The sequence below is a fragment of the Microcebus murinus genome, chromosome 4 (assembly GCF_040939455.1).
Source record: "Microcebus murinus isolate Inina chromosome 4, M.murinus_Inina_mat1.0, whole genome shotgun sequence".
Lineage (NCBI taxonomy): Eukaryota > Metazoa > Chordata > Mammalia > Primates > Cheirogaleidae > Microcebus > Microcebus murinus.
In genome coordinates, this window is record NC_134107.1 from 95739341 (window position 1) to 95756975 (window position 17635).

Below are 17635 nucleotides of genomic sequence, written 5' to 3' on the forward strand. Positions count from 1 at the left end.
TTTTTTGCCCCAAACTAAAAATTTTTATTAGACTTCAGGTACAAAGAATTTGATTATGAATTAATTGTAACCTTTGGTTTGTGACACACTCTCACTACTGTTCTACTCACAAACTGCTTTCATTTACGTTGGCTTTTTCCCCCCATAGCCATATTGAGATAAAGAATAAGAAACATAAGAAATATTGCTGGGTCATATGGTAACTCTATGTCTAACTTTTTAAGGAACTGCCCAAACTGTCATCCAAAGTATCTGTACCATTTTATTAATACATCCCTACTGGTAATGTACAAGGGTTCGGATTTCTCTATATCTTTGCCAACAGGTACTGTCTTTTTTATTAGTGTTATTACAGCCATCCCAGTGGGTGTAAAGCAGTGTATTACTGTGGTTTTGGTTTTGATACATTTCCCTGATGGCTAATGATGTTGAGCATCTTCTCATATGCTTATCAGCCATCTGTACATCTGCTTTGGAGAAATGCCTATTCAAATCTTTTGTCCGTTTTTTAGTTGGGTTTTCTTTCTATTATTGAGTTGTGAGCCTTCCTTATGTATTCTAGATGTAAGTCATTTATTAGATGTATGAGTTGCAAATATTTTCTCCCATTCTGTGAACTGTCTTTTCAGTTTCTTGACATGTCCTTTGATGTATAAGTGTTTTTAATTTTGATGAAGTCTGATTTATCTACATTTTCTTTTGTCATTTATGTTTTTAGTGTCAATGTAAAGAAACAAACAAAACATAACCCTTTCTAAAGACATCTGAGAACCCTCTTACAGGCAAGAGGAGCTGCTGGAACTTTTGAAGCAGGCAGGTGATATGGTATAAAATAAACCTGAAGCAAGATTACCTTAGGTGTGAGGTGAATGTTGAAGGCCTGTGATAATGTTGGGGCAGTTAAAATAAGAGAAAGGATTTGAAAAATATTTTGAAAAGAGCAGACATTACTTAGTAACAAACAGAATACATGAGACGAAAAAGAAGGAAAAGTAGAGAATATGGCCCTGAAGTATCTGGGTAAATGACAGACTTAAAAAAGTTGGTTTCAGAATAAAAAAAACATTACTTTTTCATGTCCTGAGTTAGAGAAGGTGACCAGAAATTCAAGTGGTGATGTTCTGAGGAATTGAGTTGTAGTAATAAATGGATAAAATATTTTTTAAAGAATAAGTAGAGAAAAGGGATGGACAAGAATTAAGGCTTAGGAAATACCTATAAGGTACTTCCTAGTCCATAGGTAAAAGAATAAAAAGACGATATAGCAAAAAGGAGAGAGAAAGGGTGGTTAAAGTAAGAAAGTCAGAAAAATCATTATAAAAAGGAAACTAAGAGAGGTGAAAAGCATTTCACAGAAGAGAAAGGTAGCTTACAGCATCCATATAATGTCCTCTACGTATTATGCAACTTTTATTTGGGGGGAAACAATGATGGCATTTACTCTGGATTAGAAATGGTTATCATTTCCCGCAAGGAATTTATGTTTATTTGTTTTAAAGACAGGCTAACTCTAAGGAATAGACTACAAACATAATCCGATTCATTCTAAATAATCTAGAATGTCATGCTATGAATAAAATAAGGCATTTCTTACCAAGTTTGATGATAACCAATAAATAATAAGCCTAAATTAGTAAATTCATTCAGAGTACTTAGAATGGATAATAATATTAATAATAAATGGATTATTATGGCACCTTGGCCATGGAGTTGAGTGGAAAGAACCCTGGAGGGAGCTGGGTTTCCTGGGAAGACCTAGACTGAGTTGTCCTTAACTCATCTCTCTCAATGCAGCAATCTTCCCATTTGTGCTGCCCTTTGAATTATATGGAATAAAGTAAATAGACATTTTTAAAGGACTCTCTGTCTTGTGCTGTGCTATAGTATCTTGCATTTATTACCTCATTGAGATGAGCATGATTTTTGTTTTATGCTTGAGAAACAGAGGTTCAGGAATTAAGTAACATGCTCAAGTATAAAAGTAAAAATAAATTAATAAGCCAGATCCAGCCTATAATGCCAGTTCTCAGTGCCCTCCAAGTCCATGCCCACACTGTGCCTTCAGCACTACGTGTAGGTTTGTATTTAAGTAAATGTATATCCATAATTATTTTATTATAACTTACAAATTCCATAGTTATTACAGTCTACATTTTATTATTGTCAACCCGTTGCTCTGTTTATGTAATTCCCAAAGACATATAGGCCTTATGGAACACTCTGCGTTTTCAAGTTTCTTTAAAAACGACACATAGAAAAGAATGGTAGACACTGTAAATCAGTGGGAAAAGGATAAATTTTTCAAAAAACTTCCCAGGAACAACTGGTTATCCACATGGAAAAAAATTAAATAGGACACCTACTTCACATTATATCCCAAAATCAATTCCAGGTGGATTACAGCCCTGATGTAAAACTATAAAGGTCTTACAAAAAAGAAATAATGGAGAATATCTTTATGGTCTTTGGGGAATGGAAGGATTTCTTAAACAAAAAAACAAAAAGCACTAATCATAAAGAGAAAAGCAGTAAATTTGGTTACATTAAAATTAAAGTGTGTATTCACTGAAAGACATTTAAAGAGAATGAAATGATATCTTTCATCACAAAGTAATGAAAGATATCTGTAACATAAAAAACACAGAACTTGGATCCAGACTATCAAAAAGAAACAAAAATCCATAAATCAGTAAGATAGACAGAAAATCCATTAGAAAAATGGGCAAAAGACTTAATTAAGAAGATAACTGACCCCAAAAAGGCCAATAGACACAAAAAGAGGCTCAACTTTATTATTAAAGAGAAAAATTAAAACCACAAGATAACCCATTATGTACTTGCCAGATGGGACAAAAATTAAGGAGTATAATAACACCAAGGACCAGAGAGGACATGGAACAAGTGGAATGCTCACACTTGCTGGGAATCAGTTTGGCATTATCAAGTGAAAACTGAAAACTGACATAACTATATGATCCAGCAATTTCATTCCTGGGTTTATATTCTTAAATGTTTAAGAATACATATTAATATTTAAGAGTATATCAGGATAAACATTTAGGAATATTCATTGCAGCTATTTAATAAGAGCCCCAAACTGAAAGCAACCTAAAAATCCATCAATAGGTGCAATGGAAAAACAACTTGTGGTATATTCATATCATGGGATACTATATATTAATAGAAATAAAATGAATAAATCACAGCTATACAAACAACATGGATAAATTTCACAGACTGCTGCATGAAATAAGACACAAAATAATGTATCAATATGATTCCATTCATACATAGTACAAAAACAAGCAAAACTGCATTGTTTAAGGACAGAACCATTGTGCATTATATTCAATATAAATAGTATGAATTTGGAGAAAAACTCCTCAGTAGTGCATTATATCAGTTGTAAAACTATCTTTTTTTAAAAAAACCTAAAGTAAAGCACAGAGGTAATCAACATAAAAGTCAAGACACTTTTTACCTCTTGGGAGAGGGATGAGTTATGCTGAGGGGTATAGAACTGGGCTGATGAAATGTTCTGTTTTTTGATCCTAAGTGGTATAACAACTACACAGGTGATTCACTATCATGTATGTATATGCTTAAGGAACATTTTCTGTGTGTATACATAATATTTTAACTAAACAAAAGAAAAAAGAATAGCTCTCTTTTTCTCCCCCACTTCTATTTCTTGCCATTCGGAGCCATTTCACCAAAATCTAAACTCGCAATCACTGGGGCTCTTGGGGGCAAGGATTTTCTCACCACTGATTTTCTAGGGCCTAAAACAGTGCCTGGTGGAAGAGAAGGCACTTAATAAATATCCTACAAATGAGTCACTGATCAACTAAGAATAGAGAGGGAGGGAGAAAAAGAAGAAAAGAGAGATACGGTTGGAAACTGAAAGAGTATATGAGAACTCAGAGTGTAGGAATTGGGAACTACTTGCTACAACAGAGATCCCACTTAAGTTTTTGTTGAAAACAGCAATAATTCTATATGAAGAAAAACTATGCAAACTCACAGGATTTTATATACAATGATAAAATTTATAGTTATAGTTAATACAATTTTAAAGGAAGAATAAATATTTTAATAATAGGTATAATCATTTTAGTACCAAAATGGCAATTAGGTATAAATAATAAGCAGTTCATGTGGTTAAAAGTATCCGTATTACTCTTAGACTCACAAAATAACTTTCTCAATAACTCAAAAAACATGAATGGTTAGAAAAGGAGAGAAAAAAAAAACCCAAAACCTGGGAAGTATTTTTTGTAAGAAAACTGGATAACTGAAAGTTGACATGGTTTTGGTAATTCTTTCAGATAATCTTAACTCCCCCTAACTTTTTTTTTAGAACATTTTTTTCTGACTCCAATCTTTAATCCTTCATATCCCACAGGTAACAAGTTAGAGAATGAGCAGAGCCTAATCATTTCTTAAAACCACAGGCACTTTGCATTTTGTAACTGTCTTCTTTCAGCATTCCAGAGCTAATATTGTCAACGGGAACACTGGAGTGCTGTACTACCCCAGCTTGAGCCAGCCTAGGAAAGAGAAACAGAGAGTGCCTGTTCTAACTGATTCTATTCTAACCATTCTAACTGATTAGGTTCGAGGGGACACCAATAAACTACACTATCATAAACTGAAGTTCTGTTAATATGGCTCAAGGTGAAGAACTCTAATAGGCCAAATGCTGGTTAAATATAAAGGAAAAAATACAAAAGAGTGACAACTGCAATATAAGTAAAAAATGAGAACAAAAAAATAACACAGGAACTTAAGGCAAAGAAAAGATTCAGTGTGAGTTCAAAAGGTTAAATACACTTTGTGGTTTTGAAGTGCACTAATAAATGCCAAGGTGGGGGGTGCTTACACCGAAGCCCTGTCAAGAATTACTATGATTCTAAAACAATATGGGATAAGTAAATTATGGTATACCTACTTGATATAAAATCACTAAAAATGATGATGATTGGAGCAGAATGAGAAAAACATTTGATACAAGGGATAAAAGCAGCATATAAAATTGTATATATACTGATTATAATTATGGAAAACATGCATAGGAAAAAAGACAAAAGGAAATGTATTCAAAATGATAACAGTAGTTTTAGAGGTGGGATTATAATTTGAATATTTAAAAATCTTTTGTTGTTTAAATTTCCTATCATATATGCTTATAATTCCATAATTAAAATTTTTTATTTTAAATATAAAGACTTACAAAACATCATCTTGAACAATAAAAACTAAAACACCAAGCAGTTAGTTTCAGATAATTCTCAGGTACCAATGCCAATAAAAACAGTTTATATCCCATACTGTATACTTAATGACAATGGGAGAGATTTATGACCTACAAATTCAACAGTAAAATGATAAATATTCTAAAGAGTTACAGGAAGAATAGGGAGAAACAACAGAAGAAACTAGTTAAGATGGATACGCACACCCACACAACAGAAGCTGTAATGGGTGGAGTGCAGTTGTTCTCTTCAATGTGGCCTATGGTCGGTCATTGATTTCTCCTCTCATAACTGGATCTTAATATAATTTAAGTCTCTCTTCTAACCCCCAACACCCTGGTTGGTTAGCATTTGTCTGCAGGCTGAAATGGCAACTTCCCTTTCTCTTAATACTGAGCAGCAGACTTTAATTTGAACCGTATGTCTTTCTTCAAGGATGGTTTAAATGCCAGAGCTTACTATCAATTTTGAGACTTGAAATTCTTTGTTCTGGGTAAGATCAGGAGCCTGGAGCTATATAAGGTAGTAATATTGATATCCCTAAAAATAAGTATATCATCAACTGGATATGTGTATGTGGAAAGAGGAGAGAGGGAAGAACGGGTGGTACTAATTTAAAAATCAGGACAACTGCAACAGGAAATTTTCTTATTTGGTTCACCACTTCAGAGCAATACCCTTGACTTGTTTTTTGGCTGACCAAAGAACAATTTGAAGCAGATGTAAAGAGATTAGGCACAACCTTCAGCCAGTTCTAATGTTCTCAGTATCTGTGTGAAGCCAATACAGTGCAGAAAAGACTGACAGCCAACCTTTCTCCTTCCAAGGGTAACAACGTGTGCTTCAATTCCTTGTAAACAGCTTGGAAGTGGGAAGCAGAGGGAAAAAGTGAAGGGGGGAAAGATTTATTTATCCTAAATGAACAATCTCACCAGAAAACACTGTGACAAGATCCTTCATGTTTTCAAATATGAAAGCTTCTGTAGACTTACAACCCCAATTACTGCAATTACAATTAGAGACAAAGACAAAGAACAGAAATAATTTTGACCCTTGACTAATTTCTCCATGGATTTAAAGGAGAATAGGAGAACAAGCTGCTAGGTGTTCTTGTTAGAAATGACTCAGAGAACCAAAGATCGACACCGAGATAATAACACAATATAAAGAGGATTTAAATTGTTATACAGACTTTTAAAATCTGTATTTTAACAGGAACATGACATAAATAAGGAACTAAATCTGCTTTTCCTATACAATATTACCAGTCTAGAAATCATGTGACCCAAAACCTTTATTTGGAATTGAACAGGAGTCAACTGTGTGGATCTCAGAATTATGGTAGTGATGAAGAAAGAGTTTCAAAGTTCCCACGAGTCACAATATCAGTTCACTCTTAAAAATGGATCTTGGGAAGTCCTCCGTATTTACCAATCACTTCAACCTCTGGCTGAACTTCCTCACTAGGAGCTAATAGAGAAGTAATGCCAAAAGCTACTGAGTCAGCCTAGCATATATATACATAAGAGAAAATTTCTTCATGGAAGAAAAATCAAGTAATCTGCTTATTGGGGTGTGAGGATGATGTGGACAAGCATTAGTTTGGCATTTTAACTGAATAAGTTAGGTATTTCCCCCCAAACTCCTTAGCAGAGGGGATCACTGAACTCAGCCATTTTTAAATAAGGTAATAAACCATTCTTCTCCACTCTATTATAGATAGGATGACCCAATCCTTCTCATAGAAACCCAAAAAACAAAAATCCCTCCCCAACAGAGGATCTTTTCATCAAACTCAGTATTGAACAGATATATAAAGAAAAGGGTGAGACACTTTCTATAATGCATGCAAGCAATATTCATTGCAATTCTTAAAAACATTAATGAGTACTATTATAGTAATGATTTTAAATTGTGCCAATTAAAACAATGTAAGTCCAATCATTCAATCAAGTAAATGTCTAATACTGACAGGTAAGTATACTATACAAAATTGTAGTGTGCCTTTTATAGAACATGATGAATCAAAGTCCCCTTAAATTCTTAACAAATTAATGATACCAAATGGAAATAAGGTATATAGGTACGATAACAATATTTTCCAAATTAAAAATTAAGATATTTGGGCCCTCACGGTGGCTCGTGCCTGTAATCCTAGCACTCCTGGAGGCTGAGACAGGTGGATTGCTCGAGGTCAGGAGTTTGAAACCAGCCTGAGCAAGAGCGAGACCCCGTCTCTACTATAAATAGAAAGAAATTAATTGCCCAACTAATACATATAGAAAAAGTTAGCCGGGCATAGTGGCGCATGCCTGTAGTCCCAGCTACCCGGGAAGCTAAGGCAGGAGGATTGCTTGAGCCCAGGAGTTGGAGGTTGCTGTGAGCTAGGCTGACACCACAGCACTCACTCTAGCCTGGGCAACAAAGCGAGACTCTGTCTCAAAAAAGAAAAAAAAGATATTTGGTCTATAAGCAGAAGCCTACTTTTGGAGAAAAGATACAACTGTCATTTAAGAAGCTCTAAGGCGTTACCTAGACATTAACAGCAGGTAGTCAAAGCTAATAGAATAAACATAATTCAAATGAGCAGATATCTGAAATGTAACTCATCTGAAAAGTAATGTGTAAATATAATAATAGGAGTAAAGTACTCCCCTCATCAATTTTTTTTTTTTTTTTTTTTGAGACAGAGTCTCATTCTGTTGCCCAGGCTAGAGTGAGTGCCATGGTGTCAGCCTAGCTCACAGCAACCTCAAACTCCTGGGCTCAAGCAATCCTCCTGCCTCAGCCTCCTGAGTAGCTGGGACTACAGGCATGTGCCACCATGTCCGGCTAATCTTTTCTATATATATTAGTTGGCCAATTAATTTATTTCTATTTATAGTAGAGACGGGGTCTCGCTCTTGCTCAGGCTGGTTTTGAACTCCTGACCTCGAGCAATCCGCCCACCTCGGCCTCCCAGAGTGCTAGGATTACAGGCGTGAGCCACCACGCCCAGCCACCAGTTTTTTGATGTACCACAAATGTGTTCTAAGTACAAGGTAAACAAGACAGACACTGCCCCTACCCTCATGGAGCAGATTAGTCCAGTAGGGGGAGATATACACAAAACAAGTACACATCTAACTATGTAATTATAATCATCATATGAGTTCTAAGAAAAAGTTCTGGGGATAATTAGTATATAATAGAGAAAAGGAGTTTTCCTGAAGATTCTAACAGGAGTTTAGAGAATCTCTCAATCTGATCAAGAAAACCAAGGTTATACTTGGATTAGAATGTAAAGAAAACTGTATGCTATTTAATTATACAGTTATCCAGTATTTTCCAACTATTTTGACTCACAAGCTCCCTTCAAAGAAATGTATTATCTTAAAAACCTCCCCCAAAAGAAATTTTTAAAATATTTTTCTTGGTTTTGCATGCTTTATTATAAAGGTGTGACTTTAAGCGATCGCTTACGCCTGTAATCCTAGCAATTTGGGAGGCTAAGGTGGGAAGATCATTTGAGGTCAGGAGTTCAAGACCAGCCAGAGCAAGAATGAGACCCTGTCTCTACAAATAGAAAAATTAGCCAGGCATGGTGGTACATGTCTATAGTACCAGCTACTTGGGAGACTGAGGCAGAAGATCACTTGAGCTGAGGAGTTTGAGGTTGCAGTGAGCTATGATGATGCCACTGCACTCTAGCCCAGGCAAGAGAGGCAAGACCCAGTCTCAAAAAAAAATAAAAAATAAGTACAATTGATATATCATGCTTAGTTTGGGATCCACATATATATTGAGATTATAATACCCAAAATAGATGAAAACTTTTCATGACTAGTATTTGAAATACTTACATATTTGAATCTAAAAACCAAGCTTATTTATTTGAATTATTTTCATGTTTTGTTTTTAAATGATGAAATGGATTAGCAAGTTTTTGGCCATTATTTATAAGCACTTCTTTGCAAATAATACACTATGAATGTGGACAGTTTTTATTTCTAATAAATCAAACTGGATATAATATACAGAGATACAGATATGGATATATGTGTGTATAAAATATGTATGTTATATATATGCAGTGTGTATATATTATGTGCATATGCATGTAGTATACAATTTTTAAAATTTTGTTTTTTGAGGCCCTAGGAACACATTTCAATGTACTATATAAGAATGATGATCAAATGGAGACAATTCATGAATTTGGTGCAGTTTATCTTGAGGCATAGAACTATCATTTTTCTTCTCATCAATTTGAATTTCAACATTACTATTCCTTATGCTTTATACAGTCCAATGGTCCATAATAGATATAAATTTAATAAAATATAATTTAAAAACCGCATCCTGGTCAAAACTATCATGGTAGCCAACTACTTCAACTGAGTAATAAACAGAATGAATTGTAAACATGTTTATTAGCCCCTGCTAGCAGGGAGACTCACTTGATTTATAGTCAGAAGTTCTCAAACAATTCTATTTAAGGAGGGTGGGAAGACGTAATCATTTTATTTTTGTTTTGTTTTTTGAGACAGAGTCTCACTTTGTTACCCAGGCTAGAGTGAGTGCCGTGGTGTCAGCCTAGCTCACAGTAACCTCAAACTCCTGAGCTCAAGCAATCCTGCCTCAGCCTCCCGGGTAGCTGGGACTACAGGCATGCGCCACCATGCCCGGCTAACTTTTTCTATATGTATTAGCTGGGCAATTAATTTCTTTCTATTTATAGTAGAGACGGGTCTCACTCTTGCACAGGCTAGTTTCGAACTCCTGACCTTGAGCAATCCACCCGCCTTGGCCTCCCAGAGTGCTAGGATTATAGGCGTGAGCCACCGTGCACAGCCCATTTTATATAATAACTTCTAAACAGTAGAAAGGCAAGAGAAGTCATTATCACTTTTTATAATGTGAATCTCCAGGAACATTGAGAACCTCTGAGGATTCAGAAATCGCTGGCTAGGAAAAGATCCTGTATACTACTTGAGGGGTTAAATTAAGGGTGGTCTGTGTATAGCCTCAGCAAAAAAAGCCAAAGATTACATGAATCTATATGTTTTTGGAAGACCAGATGAAATGCCCATGCCTTCCACTAGCAAACTGAGTTTTTCTCAATTTGACACTAAGAAAATAGATATCAACATTATACTCACTCTCTGACCATTTCCAGAGAACTAACTGATTGATAAAGGAATATACAGTTCAGGACTTATACAAGTGAGAACCAGATTTTGGACTAATGGGGACTTTTACTAATATTCTGTCACTTAGCAAAGGCCTGACTAGGAAATCACTTACTCTTTTTTGATATCCCTTTAAATTTAAGTTTTATTATACTTTATACAACACAATACAGACTTCTTCAGAATTAGTGAGAAGGAGTACTCTAGGTGATTTGTTAGCCTCTAAACAACATCAACTTGTAGTTGAGTTTATAATCTTATAGGAAATATAGAGTTGGGGAAACATGGTCTTGAGTAGACTTATAAAAGTTCTTATAGTCTCTACATCTACTAGAAGTAAAACAAGTAAAACAACACCTGAAATAGAATATAAATGCTCTTTTAAAACATCTTAAATTAGAAACTATAGGTAAGTGTACACCTAATTTCCTTTAATGATCCCTTGCTTGCTAGAGATTTTTCAAAATTGATTTCTACAGCTTCAATAAGATGCTGCTAAATTTATTTTTCTTTGTTCCAGATATTACATAGATTAAGATGTAACTTTGGCTTCTAATCACCACATATACACATTTTATTTAATTATGCTTAATTTTATTTTTCACTGATAAATAATAATTGCATGTATTTATGGGATATAATATAATGTCATGATAATGCATATACTGTGGAATGATTAAATTTAATGATTAAATTTAATCATTCCACAGTATGTCCATAATACACAGGCTAATTAACACCTCATAGACTTATCAACTCACATTTTATTAAATGCCATTCCCAGCATGGTCCTAGAGACAAAGAGCAATGTGAAATTTTGAGATGCTCTGGCAGGTCAAAAGCACTTACTGTCCTAAACCCTCCTACACTGAGCTCAGCTCCCTTCTCCCATGGATGGAGCAGGCAAGCTCTCAGGCAGGCTCATGCTTCTTTTCCCAGTTTCTTTTCTTTTGCCCAACGCCTCAAAGCAAAGATTCCATTTCTTTTCTGCCTTATTTTCCTTTCCTTTTCTATTCTCAACCTCCAATTTCCTCTTTTTAAAATTATTCCCAGAGTAAGTAACTTGCAATTAATAGATACGGGCATGAAAATCCTCGAGGTTGAGGAAAGGTATTAGAGAAGTCATGATGTACAAACGAGAAGTTTGTGTAAGAGGAACCTATGGTTGAGAATAAAATTCTTTATTCTCAGTTTCTCAAACTGGTATATGTTTACCTAACCTCAGGTGTAATACTTCAGTGTGCCCAGAGTTATGTGAAGCTATAGGTTAAACAGAATGGATATTTCTACATCAACTGTTTTCTATGTTAAACTAAGTTAGTAATTCTAATATTAAAACAAATATAGAGACAATATTCAGTAGAACACAAAGCGTATATGATTTTTAAAGTTAAAGCATGTGATTAAAGATGTGTTTAAAGTGGGCCATTTCAGATTATGTAATCAATATCCCACACACCCTACCCTGCATGCGTTCATTCTCCTCTGCTATTAGGGAAACCACAGTGGGAATATCTCAGAAGCAATGTTTCTGCATTGGTAGCATAGCTATTGTGAAGTGAACCCCTATAAACATAGAATTGTTCTCGATACTAGCAAAACGCAATCACTTTTCAAGAGCAGTAAGAGCTAACATATAACCTGAAACTCTGACAAAAATCTGCTCATTTGATTAACTTATTTTTTAGAGACAGGGTCTTGCTCTTTTGCCCAGGCTAGTGTGCAGTGGCATGATCACAGCTCACTGCCTCCTCTAACTCCTGGGCTCAAGCAATCCTCCTGCGTCAGCCTGCTGAGTAGTTGGGACTACAGGCACACACCACCACACCGAGCTAATTTAAAAAAAATTTTTTTGTAGAGACAGGGTCTGGTTATGTCTCCCAGGCTGGTCTTAAACTCCTGGCTTCAAGCAATCCTCCCACCTCATCCTCCCAAAGTGCTAGAATTACAAGTGTGAGCCATAGCGCCCAGCCTTGAATTTTAACTTTAGAATTTTTTCATACAAAATAAATCAACTATGTACCTGAAATGCCTTTTGAATAAAGGTACCTTAACTGTTCATTTGTAAAATTCTAGTCTTGGGAGTAAGATAAGGAAGAGATCATTTTTCAAATTTTATTTCTCAAGGGTCAACATATATTAAGGTTATTTAGTAGTTTCTAGTTGAGGATTACATGCCATTTCAGGATAAGTACACAAATTGAGATGTTAAAATTCCTAGGTTCTATTATGATCTAAATTCAGGACAGTTACAATGGCCTGTCTGGGTCTCAATTTATTGACATGTCAACCTGGGAGGTACACTGAATGACAAATAAATAGTGTTAGGATCATGAAATAAAATTTGGATCAATATAAATGCTGCATAACTATTTCCTACGACTAGTCAGAGACATTCTCAATCACCACACTATAGAAGTGTTCTCAGAAATCCAAGGTTTCCAACCTGTTTATTCTATATGATGGTATCTCAGAATATTCACACTGAGGACGAAAGGTCAACTGACTTATAAAATGCTTCAATTTCTCAATTTCAAAAAAAAAAAAAAAGTCTAGCTCTCACTACACTAAGGTCAAAAATTTCCACAGTACCTTAAATCCATGCACTCTGAAAATTCTTTCCGAAATATTGGCTTTTCTGTAGTTGTACTTCAGATCTTTGCTGTCTACTGATTGCCAACTAAAACAATAACACGGGAGTGGAAACTATCTCATGGAGACCATTCTGGGAGCCGACATTTAAAGAAAAAAGTTTCCAAGTTTCTTAGGTTAAAAAAAAAAGTTTCCACAATTTTCAAAACATTCTCATAAAGTCTGAGTATTTGAAAAAACTTTTTCAGGGAGTAAACTGGCTACATTTCAGCTTTTTCTTAGGCAATCTTTTTAAAATATAGAAATATCTCTACTTAATCTTTGGTGACAAGGGCATTAAAATTACTTTCAAACAGCAGTATATCAACCACTAAGGAATAAGACAACATCATTTTTCTTTGATAGCTTAATATAATCCAACAATAAAAAAATTTGATTTTTCCATTTATAAACATATCTTTGACTGGACCCTATTTGCTTGGTTACCGGTCCTAGAAATTCTTCTTTGCTTTATCTCTTACATTTGTTGCCCTTTCCATGTCTACTTCCACCACTCTTATGCAGTATTTTACCATTTCACAGCCTTTAACTGGTCTTCTATTGCCTTCCTGTCCCTTTCCCCTAACTCTCATCTTTTTCCTTATCTATCTTGAATTTAGTTTATTGAGCCTATGTTCAAATACTTCCACAATCCAGCATAAACATCTACTCCTCCTGCTTTCTCAGGCATAATTCCCCTACATGAGGTGTCCCTCTACTAAGCTGCTTCACCTTTTTTGCAAACATGCCATGTGCATTCTACTGTTGCTCATGCAGCTCCAACTCAGCTGCCTGCTGGAACCAAAATAAAACCCCACATCCTTACCACCCCATCTCTCTCACCCCAACTCCTTCTATCCCCCTTCTTATTACCTCCAGCCATGCTGGCTTTCTCCTACCCATCAAATACGTTAAACTCACCTCTCCCAGGTCTTTGCATTGCTCTTCCTTCTGCTTGGAAGGCTCTGAGTATCCTGGTTAAAATACTGTCTTCTCCCACAAGTCATTCTGTCACATTTCTCGATTTTATCTTTTTCACAGCCCTTATGAGAGCTTATTTGTTTGTGTTTACTGTTTATCTCCCCCTATCAGGATGTTAGTTCCTGGGGACCATTTTATCTGCTGCTGTACCCAGTACCTAGATCAGGTCCACACATAGCAGGTACTTTGTTAACGTTTGCTGGAATTCTCCACTCTCCACCTGTGTATGTTATCATCCTTTACGACTCATCGTAAATGTCATGTCCTCAATAGGGTATTAATGTCCTCATCTACACTGCCTAAAGTTCAGATCAACAAAGCTAAGGAGCACCTACTATAGAACTGGTATGTGCTAGGCAGTGGGGGTGAAACAAACAGGATATGGCCCTAGTCTGTATGGAATTTATGATCTAATGGAGCTTTACAAACTTAAGTGTTCTCTTCAACCTGGGAACTCCTGTGCTTATTAGACTGTACAATTTATGTGATAATGAATTACGATGTGCCTTGTAACATGTCTCCTATCGTATTGAAATATAATTTGGTAGCTGTTAAACACACCATCCCCCAAGGACGCAGGCTATATGCTGAAAGAACCATGTTGTGCCTTCTCAGTCCTTCATGGGCACCTCTGCAGATCCTCATACACCTGAGGTTAGAGGCCAAGAATCGTATTCTTTCCCCAGCATTGGGATTCTCTACATGAAAAAAAAATTGTTTGGGTATTCTTTATAAGAAATTCAAAGTTTGGGAAAGTTAAATGTGCCAGAAGATGAAGGGATTTTAATGTTTTCTAACAAGCTATATTTACATGCCAAAAATGATAAAATTAAGTGATATATGTGAAAATGCTTTGTGAAGTATTTTATATATGTGCAAGGCATAATTTTGGTCTTTTTTAACTTTCCAAAGGTCTAAACATTTGCTGCCCAAATAGACTGTGAATTCTTACGGGCTGGAGTCATGTTTCCCACTTCTTTTTTCTCTTCAGTGCCACCTGAGCAAGGAGACTTTGTTAACCACAGATAAGATTCCCAGAGCACCACCTCAAATTCTTAGTTCTAGACTGGGTAAATGTGCCTTCCAGAAATAAAATTCTTTATTTCTGAAAATGATCAATGTTTATTCTGTATTATTCATTATAGAAACAACTTTTAAAAAATTCTACAGAAGACATGTCTACTACTGTCATTAAGAAGAATTTTTAAATTCTAAAACCAGAAAGAAAACTAAGCTATTCTCCTCTCTAGAAACAGAACTAGAACAAAAAATCATAAGAAAGGATTTAAATCATAAAACTATAACATGATGGCTGTATCTTAACTTTTTTGAGGTAGGATCTCACTATGTTGCCCAGGCTGGACTCAATCTCCTGGGTTCAAGTGATCCTCCCTCCTTAGCCTCCCCAGTCAGTAGCTGGGACAATAGACATGTGCCACTGTGCTAAGCTGAATCTTATAATACCAATCACTGACATTTACCCTCATGTCTAGGTAACACACATTCTCTCTGAGAGGGCTAGCACTAGCATGGGCATTTGTAATAGTGAGATTTTTATAATATCAAATATAAACTGCCACATTAATACAAAAAATAAAAAATAATTAATGGACACACAGACATCCCCAGAACAATTTATTCATCTTCTGTATCAAACAAGATGCATGATTGTCTTAAAACCACTTAGGTAAACAGTGGCATAAGGAAAACATGAATTTCTTATGTATCCCAATCTAAATTTTCACTAGTTCCAAGTTAATTTGCTATTGTAACATAAAAAAGATTTATAATACTTTATATATTAAAAAAAGGCCATTGAAAAGATCAGGGATCTGAAGTTACTTTTAGCTTTCAGAATTAAAGTTGATTTCATTACCTTTCTGATCGTACCCTGTCAAAACCATCCAACCTACCTCTCCAAAATTAGTCATGTTCTAGTCAGCTTCAACTAGAAGCATTTCTCCCACTGGTCCATTAAGTTCAAAGACTTGGCAGGTGAAAGTGAGAATTCCATCTCATTTTTGCATGCAAGAAAGGAAGTTCAGGCAATGACTGAGAAACTGAGTAACAATGCCATGTAAGAGAAAGAATGTATGAGCAAAGATAATGTTGGATATTGTAGCAGGCCACAAATTAAAAGTCATTTATTCTTTGTTTTGCTCTGAAAATAAATAATAAAAATGTAGACTTTGGGTTAATGAACTTAAAAATTTTGCCAAAGTATATGTGTTAACACACAGAGAGCCCAAGGCTGGCTGCCAGCACCCCTAGGAGTCTGTAATTACACACCAGCAGGCAGAGGCTCTTATTGTAACTACTTGGATTTGTTTTAACTATTAATGAAGAAAAGCATGTAAAAATCTCCTTACCCAATAGAGTTTCCAAATTTCAATTATCAATGACCTCTGCTTTTACTTCTAGTTTGTCAATACAAAATCCAAAGGCTATAGAAATTTTCCTTAACTAAACTAAAATGTTCCTAAATTCAAAATCAAGAACCAAGGAAACATTACAAAAAGTTTATCCTTGGATGAGTGGAGGTAGAATAAAATGACGAAATACAAAGAGGGCCTTCTTTTAAGTCACTACTCTAATCAATAATGCAAAGATCTCTACAGTGACATTTGTGGTAGGCTGAATAATGGGCCCCCAAATACATCTATGTCCTATACCCCTGTTCTTATAAATGTGTTGCTTTGCATGGACTTTTACAAACATGATTAAATTAAGACTCTTAAAATTGGGGGGGGGGGCGTTATACTGGATTAGCCAGGGAGGCTCAATGTAATCAAAAGGGTCCTTAAAAGAGGGAATCGTGGGGATCAGAGTTAGGAGTAGGAGATGTGACATTAGAAGCAAGAGGTTGGGTAAGGTGAGGAAGGGGCACGAACCAAGGAATGCAGGTGACCTCTAGAAGCTGAAAAAGGCAAGGAAACAGATGTTCTCTTCAGAGCCTCCAGAAGGAACCAGCCTTACCTATGCCTTGATTTTAGTCCGATAAAACAACTCATTTCAGATGTCTAACCTCCAGAACTGTAAGCTAATAAATCTGTGCTATTTCAAGCCATTACATTTGTGGTGATTTATTACAGCAAAAATAAGAAATTAATACATTTTACACTTTTAAGGACTATCAGGTTTAGTAGGTATTGTTACTATTAATTTAATTGAAGCTACAAGAAATAATTACAAAAGAGGGTTTGAAATTGTCAGGCCTTTTCACACCACCCACTTCTGTGGGAACTGTCAGCATCTAGAGTAAGAGTATTTTGGAGAAAATAAAACAGACCTAAAAGCAAAGGAAAAACAAGATTTTATGTAAAAAAAAAAAAAAAAAAAGCCTTTAATGCCTGCCTATCATGTAATGAATTAGTGCAGGATGCAAAGACCTTACAAACTATGTGAAAGTTCTAAACAAGACTGCAGCAAAGAGCCTAACTGAGATAAACAAAAAGCTAGGTGATTGCCAAGGACGTAAAAGTGAAGGAGCTTATCTACACAAAATAAACTGTCAGAAGAATTACCAGCCTGCAAGGGTACATTTAGGGTTTTCGTCCTATATAATATGATACAAATCTTAACTCTCAACTCCTACCC

At 35.5% G+C, this 17635-nt stretch overlaps 1 protein-coding gene across 8 annotated transcripts in view; it reads right to left on the bottom strand.

The window, feature by feature from the left end:
• SIK3 (SIK family kinase 3) overlaps positions 1–17635 on the bottom strand; it is a 235311-nt gene that overhangs the window by 59166 nt on the left and 158510 nt on the right. The gene's annotated exons all lie outside the window — the stretch shown is intronic.